Source organism: Melanostigma gelatinosum (assembly GCF_949748355.1).
Source record: "Melanostigma gelatinosum genome assembly, chromosome: 22".
Lineage (NCBI taxonomy): Eukaryota > Metazoa > Chordata > Actinopteri > Perciformes > Zoarcidae > Melanostigma > Melanostigma gelatinosum.
In genome coordinates, this window is record NC_136655.1 from 2441256 (window position 1) to 2449530 (window position 8275).

The window sequence follows — 8275 nt, forward strand, 5'->3', positions numbered from 1 at the left end:
CCACCCCCTCCATCAAATCCATCCCAAAATCTGCACGTATCTTCATTCCTCCGTTCCCCCACGCCGCCACCTCCTCCCTCCCTCTGAACAGGCCCTAGTTCTGAACGCTGGCTTGTAGCCCGGTCATGAATCTCTGCCCTGAGTTCGGGTCCAGACCTGGATCTCTCCATGCAACCCCTCCTGCCATCCCGAGAGGAAACCAGAAGACTTCCCTGGCCTATAAATCCCCCCTCTGTGCTTTTTACGACCTCTTCTTATCTTTGTGCTGTATGAAGGCCCCTCTGAAGCTGAGGGATGACTTGCTGTCACCATAAACAATGGGATCATTAGGTGCAGTAGAGAAAGCTGGGTAACAGCCAGGCCAATGAGCTTCAATGGCTCTTTACTATACACTGTTTAGTACTTATTGCAGAAGTGGCACTTCAGTAAAAGGGAAATTAAATATGAGTATTTTACTTTCAAGCTGAATAAATAGATATGTGCAGAATTCAAATGTTGATAGAGAATTTGAATGTGAATGATATTCTGGGTCTGGCACGGGCACGCTTCGAGCGGCAGTTTGAGATGAGCCGACGCCCGAACTTTTATTTTTTTAATCCGTTTTTTTGCTCCATGCAGAGACCTCCGGCTTTGCCTCCCTGCTCCCTCCAACTCACATGCTCTGGTGTGGACCAAAGCTGGAGCCGGACAACATGCTGACATTGCAATCCCTCGAGCCGTGCTGCTCGTGTGGCTGAAAAAAGAAACGCTCTCGGTATGTTTTGCAGCCATGAAAGCCGGCAGCCATCTGTCAAATGTCCCATCGAAACGTCTAAAAGGGAAAAAACGAGGACGGTTAGGAATGGGGCGTGAAAACGGCGACAACAGAACAGTGCTGTGCGACCGAGCCTTCCTGTTCAGCGCTTATTATATTTGAAGAGGAAAAGAAATAGATGCATGTTACTATCTGCCTGCCACCATTCCCCCTCTGCATCAAGCAATCAAGTGGGTAAACACACACACACACACACACACAAGTGGCTGTGTTTGTTTGTCCTTCTCCTCCATCTTCTCCTCTATCGCTCCCTCCATCCAGGCTAATCTCCCATTTAAATGGCACTGACTCTGCGGGCTGTGTTTACCCCGGCGGATATGAAGTGTGTATTCCTATTCTTTTTGTGTGTTTCCTTTTTTTGTTTTCATAACCAATGCCTTGTTGTTTGAAGTGCTAATTCTGTTGTTCTGCCTTTATCTTGTGATCAGAGGGCCTTCTAGCCTCTCACTTCACACCTCTGGAGGGACAGCAACCGTCCCAGGTGAAAGCTTTTCATTGGATTGTCCTCGCTTTTAGTAAAAAAAAACACTTCTCCGTTATTCACTGTTTCAGCTCATCGAATGCTTTTTTAAAGGAACTTGAAACATTTGAAGAGACCCAGCTTTTGTACAGACCGTTGCGCCATTTATTGTTGAACATTTGATTTGTACTTGCACTGAATAGAAGATGAAGAAGCACATTATTTGCCAAGTTGGTTTTGCACATTTACATATTTGTCAGTCGCATTTAAATAAGAAGAAGCAGTGGGCAGCTATTGTCTGGCACCAGTGGACCGAATCCAAACCCAAGCCAAGAAACAAGGAGTGAATTACCGGGTGCCACTTACAACAAATCCCCATGAATCTGGATACAAGCAAGGAGTCCCCGCCTCCAAGAGGGTCCCAGAGAAGACGGAGGGGTCACAACTTTCACCTTTTCTGGACTCTAAAAATCCTTCAAATATAAAATGACTGCGACTGTTAAATATTGCTTTAAGGGTCCAGAACCCAAAACGCTTGGGAGCGACTGATCTGTAACAACACCTGTACTCGGAGCTGTCCGCCTGTGACCGGGTCACCCTCCATGCACGTGCCCGGTCCAACCAGCGCCACAGTAAAGGCGTCCAGGCATCACAGAAAGAGTTCACATTAAAGCTTAACAACAGGCTTTAATGTAACACGAAGAACATGGCACATCAGTTTTATTCCCATCTGTTGCACCAAATGAAATATAAGATGGAAACAAAACGCCAACATTGACTCCCACATGGAGCAGGAGCTCGTGGAAAGATAACCACACGCATGTCTGTGCTTGTGGAGCGGAAACAAGAGCACCTTCTGAAGAAAGAAGGCAATCTGTGGCAGAGCTGCTTCGTCTCCGAGTTGCATGTGTGGAATTGGAAACATTTGTTGACTTTTATGATCTCCAAAAGCTCTTTTTTGGAGAACTTCCATGGATTGCATTCAAGTGCGCTCATATCGTTGTCAATCCGATATACATGCATTGAGTAGCTCAACACTTCTTAAGAAAAGGAAGCATTCTGTGTGTGTTTCTGCACAATATTCATGTCAGCTTTTACTGGGTGTGATAATCCATTCAGCGCGGAATCTGATCCGTTGGCGCGACGCCGTCAAAGTAAATGTGTGTGTGTGTGTGTGTGTGCGTCCTCCCCCTACTCGCCACTAAACTGTGAGTGTAACTCAGCTGGAATATCTCAGTCAGGGCTGAGATGAGCAGGTGACCCAGAAAGAAGAGCAACCGGAGATGGTGGGGGGGGAGAAAGTCTGATATTTATAGATATGAGGAACCAGCAGAGAGTGTGAACAGAGAGACTTGTTGATAAAGTGTTTGTGTGCATGTATACAGTGAGAATACACGCCAGCACTACAAGCTGTCTGTTTGCAGATAAGACTCGTGCATCATCGATATCCCTCCCGTACAACTCCAACCTATCAAACTCCACCAACTTCCTCCTCCAGTCCTTTGTTTGGACTTCCCGCTTGCAGCTCCAGCGAGGTAGAGTTTGTGTTTTTGAGATAACAGTGGGGCCGATTAAGAAGTGGCAGCGTGACGGTTTTTAAAGTTACCATGAACCTTAAATACTGTTAGCACAGGTTCTCGGGAGGATTTGAATTGTCCAGGAATCATTTTAACACTATTTTCGGGGCTTTTTCATCTGAAAGAGCACCACAGGGACATTGGAGGCAATGATCATATTTGCAGGACGTGTTGTTGGAAGCTGTGAAAAGCTGGTGGACCTTTGGTCGCTTTCCCTAGAAAACTTCCCAAAACCTTTGCATTTGGCCAAGAAAACGATTGCTTTTTTTACCTGCACGGTACATCGATGTGCACTATTCTGACGAGGGGATGCCAACGATTTCTCACGAAGAAGCCAAAGTTTTATGACAGAAAACTAAACTTTACAAAGAAGAAAGCAGAAGTAGGTGTTTTGTTTGTGTTCTCTCACATTCATTTTTATTCTCCAACTTCTCCCGTCCGGAGCTCTGAACCATCCGGCACCTTGCACTGAAGTTTTGGAAATTCTCTGGCATGAAATACGTCAGATGTAAATATGCCAGATGCCAACAGGAGCAGGTTCAGTCCCAAACTATTGGTACTGGCCTCAAGAAGCCCACACTGGTCACACTATTTCCGGCAGCCTTTAAAGGCAGCAATAATCCCTTTTCTTTTCTCCAGCCATTGTCCCTTCTTCCCTCCCTCCTTTGTTCCGTTCACCAGTGTCCTTCCCACCGTGTTGTCATGCAGAGCCAGGCGGTGGTCGGTCGGCCCGCTGACACTCTGTTCCATCGCTCAGACCCACACTGTCACCTGCCTCATTAGTGCTGAACTGGTGGAGAAAGAGACACACACAGAGTCCCGAAGCTGCGCGAAAGCACACACACACACACACACACACACACACCGATCTCTCCCACGGTCAACAAATGTGAAGGGGCGCGCATGCGGCCACACACTCAACTGAAAATGAGAAAAGAATAAGAACTTGTTCTAGGTCCCAGATATGTGTGTGTGACAGCGAGCCAGAGTGTGTGCATGTGTGTGTAGCAGAAGCCTTTTTACTGAGGCGACAGTCTTGCTGTGACAGAGGGTTTTGATTTTCCTGTTTTCTGACAGAAGTGACTGGTGGCCGAACCGCTGTGTGGTAAAGACCCCGGGCCCCTCGAACAGGACGTCCAAACAGACCAGCAAGCATCCCAGGAACCAACATTCAACCACTGCAACATGGGTTGGTAAAGCCTGGAGAGCAATCTCTCTGGAAAGAACCAGCCAACAGCTAATTTGCGTCGCCAATATTCATCTTTTTACATTTTACCATTTTGGTGCTGAACAACGTGTCAGTGTTTTGTCCTGGATTGTGTTCTTGGCAGAGAGGAACGGCCTTTTTTGTTTTTTGCAAAACAGCAATTATGAGACACGGAAACTCATCACTAAAACCGAACATTATAATAGTAATGATGATGATGAACACATTCATGCATACTTGTGTGGAATCTGATTAAAATGCCACATTAGAATCAGTTCAGGTGAAGGGTTTTCCGCGTAGACGGCCAAAGCAGTGTTTACCGACTGTGCAGCAAAAGCCACACGAGGCTGAAACGCTTCGTAAACACCAGAAAAGAGAACAGGCCGTAGGACCAACAATGGAGGAAAGATGGATGATTTTTGGCTTGGATTGAGCCGGAGAAAGTCTATAGTGACGCGTCAAACTCTCGTCAGGGATGATTCCTTGGACTACGGTTGAGTTAATGCTTCCATGGGGCCAACGGTCGGCAGGTTTCCACTCAAACCATTGAATTTTCCAATTCTGAATCGATTATTTGATGATATTTGGTTGATGTAAAAGCAGTAATGTTGACTGGAGGTTTCCACCAGATTCTAATATGTCCCTTTATGTCCCTTTATCAGTCACTATTTTCTATTTAATGCTAATTTGGTAAATGCACATGATAGCATGAAAAAGCAGATTCAATCAGTGCAATTAAAATCTTTATTGGCAACATTGGCTAGCTAGCACTGTAGCCAGACGTTCGCGTGTTTCAGACTCGTGTCAGCATGAACGACAGCTTTTGTTTTCCTTTTTTAAATTCAGTTTCGTCCACTTTTTCTCTCCTGCTGTTCTTCGTTGCTGCTGCTGCTCTGACTGTCACTGTGGCTGTTTGCTTTACCTCGTTAGTCAGGTCCCCTCTGGCCCCACCGGCTGAAGGCGGTAGATGCCTCTAAAACATCGCCTGCACCCCTGAAGCCCCCTAAAATGGAATCTCTGAGACTCTGTAACACGGTTATTTCTACGGCAGATAGATTCTATGGAGAACGTGTCTGTTTTGTGTTGTTCCTCACGGCTAATCAGTCCCATACTGGTGGTTTTAAAGCCATGTTTTAAAGCAGACTGGATGAGGCAAAGGGAGAGAGCTCTCCAGGAACACGTGGAGGAAATAAATCATCCGAGGTTAGAGCGTCGTAGGGAGGAGAGCTGGAAAGTGCAGAAAGAGAAAGGCTAGAGCGAGAAGAGTCACATCCCCGTCGTCAGGGTTATGAAAATACATCTCACACACACACACACACACACACACACACACACACACACACACACACACACACGTTATGATGTACAAGCTGACTGGCATTTTCAAAAGTGCCAGACATCCTTGACAAACCTCTTAACCCAACCTACTTCAAAACTTTACAGACAGCCCCCTTAATTAAGTCTCCTTAATGTGGGCGAACATACCTCTGAGTGTGTGTGTGTGTGTGTGTGTGCCTGTGCATTGACCCCGCAGGCCAGAGGAAACAGATGCTTAGAGAGGGGCCCGGGGTTTACACAAGACCAAAGGATCAAACCCCAACCGCAGCCAGCAACGAGGTTATTGCTCCACAGCACCCGCACACCGACACAGGAAGCTAGTAAGACCGTTAAGCTGATGTCGGTCCACTGATGTCAGCCTTTCATCACATCTACGGATATTCTCATGCATTATGACAAAATATCTCAACATAAATCTTCATGTAATTTAGCAATTGCAACACAACATCGATGACACGGCTGTATATTTCACCTCCAGATTGCATTTTGTCGGGAGCCGGCACAACAGACACATTTCAATGGCCATGAACGCATTCCTAAACAATGCACTCCGAGGATTCTGCTTCTCGACCAAATTCAGCACGACTATTTAGTGACTGTGCGTATGTTGCTGCAGCACATCCAGATGCAGATACAAACAGATTTTAAACATGTTTTGTGACTGAAGTCGGATGATCAACCGAAACAAATACACTTCCCAGATCTGTGTGTTATGACTGAGGTAGTGGAATACTGTAAGCCAGTGCTCAACGTTTAGTGGCCAGATATACAAACATGCATTTGAACGAGTATACACGTCACTAGATGTTTCCAATTTTATCTGTCATCATGTACAAAGCGTTGATTACCACAACATAGAGTCTTGCAGCCATAGACACCGCCGGTGTTTGGGGTTAATGAGTGACCGTGTTAACTGGTAACTCTCAGCCGAATACGTCCGCAGTGGCAGCTGTTGCTCATATCGAATGAAAAGTTAATTCTAGCTTCTTCTGCATTTTCCCCCGAAAGTCAGCGACACGTGTCAACATTCCCGCTCGTTGCATGGATACGGCCTTTTTGAAATAAACTTCCGTCTACACTGGAAAAGAAAACGGGTTTATGAATAACATGCAAAATCATTTCGTAAGTTACTACGAGAAACCACCGACGCATCTGTCTGAAAGTCACCAGTTACACGGCCACTCTTTAACCTGAAACACCTGTTGCTCTGAAACGTTGTTGATCCCGTCTTCTGAGTTCTGCAGAACTTGAGTCCGCTGTTGGAATATTGATTCTAACAAACGACATTTGGATGCTGGTAACAGTTCTGATTCCACGTCCATCAGATTACCTGGATGGCTGCAGCAAAACGCCACTTCTGTTACCAACACGCATATTTATGATGATGTCATCTGTAGAAAGGGTCTAAAGTGATAATATACTAGTTCCAAAAAAATGTTTTTGTATTTAATGCCATCTCTCTCTCTCTCTCTCTCTCTCTCTCTCTCTCTCTCTCTCTCTCTCTCTCTCTCTCTCTCTCTCTCTCTCTCTCTCTCTCTCTCTCTCTCTCTCTCTCTCTCTCTCTCTCTCTCTCTCTCTCTCTCTCTGCTTTGGAAACGAGCATTCATTTGCACATGGACTCTTACACAACCGTCATTGTCACGGCCGTGTCGAGTCCGATAGTGAGAGGAAAGAGAGGCGGTGAGAACAATGAGCCGAATAACGGAGCGCCATCACGGTAAACAAACTGCTGCCGGGGTCGCTGCGCTGTCAGCGTGTGTGGGAGGAGAGACAGGTGGGAACAATGTACTCTTCACCTGGGCTTAAGGGTTCTCCAGGCAGGGACGAGCGAGGCTGGACGGTGGAGAGGAGAGCGAGACTGGAGAGAGCACAGCCGGAGGGCGAAAAACTCTGCCGAGGCCTCCAATATATGGACAATATGTGCTCATATATCGGCCATTATATTCATCACAAATTAAACACAAAATAAATCCCCCAAAACTGATACGAACATTCTTTTCTTGGCACATTCCATTGTTCACTAATGTATTTCGTTCGTAATTTCATCATTTTAAAAGGTGTTAATGCTCCTCTGAGGACTCCTGCTCCTGAATAGGCGCCTCATCTTGCCAAATTTTTATTGACAATTTAAGGGCGTCTTTATGGATGAAATGTTTCAAAGGCTTTGAATCCTCGCACCTTCTGGGCATTAAAACTGTTCAGATGAAAATATACCGACACGAAATGTCAGTTAACCAAAGCATTATTGCAAATATGTCTCCCAAAAAAAACGTTGTCGGTGTAGCAGTAACGCGTGGGGGAATTAGCAATGCTAGCTAGCTAGCCAGCTGTCCGCTAGCTAGCTAGCTAATGGAGCGGGTTGAACACCCGTCACTGCTGCTGTCCTTTGTCCCACAAATGAATGCAAAGTGTAACATCTCCCACTGAAAACAAACGCCAGATGTTGGTGTGTGGAATAAGGGCGAGTGTTCACCTTCAATCACTACCTTCACATTATGTATTCATGTTGCTCTTATGATTTGTCACCTGTGTGTCTGCACACATGCACAGATGATACAACGTACAAGATTTAGCCAGTACTGTTCTCTTCAAACTATTATCAAGCAGCTTTCAAAAAGTACTTGCTGTTTGAAAGGTATTACTGTAATATCAAAAGGAATATAAAAATATTAGTACAAGATCTGTGTGGCTAAAAACACCTTAACGTTTAGCTTTCTTTTCATGTTTCATGGTGTTTAAGTCTGTTCATGCTTGTTGCTGCTGTGACGAGTATTTCACTAAAACATTTGGTTTGACGATGAGTGGGCATTATGTATGTATGTGTTGTATACAATTCACCATATGGGCAGATTAATAATTCTTAAAAAGATGTTGCCAAG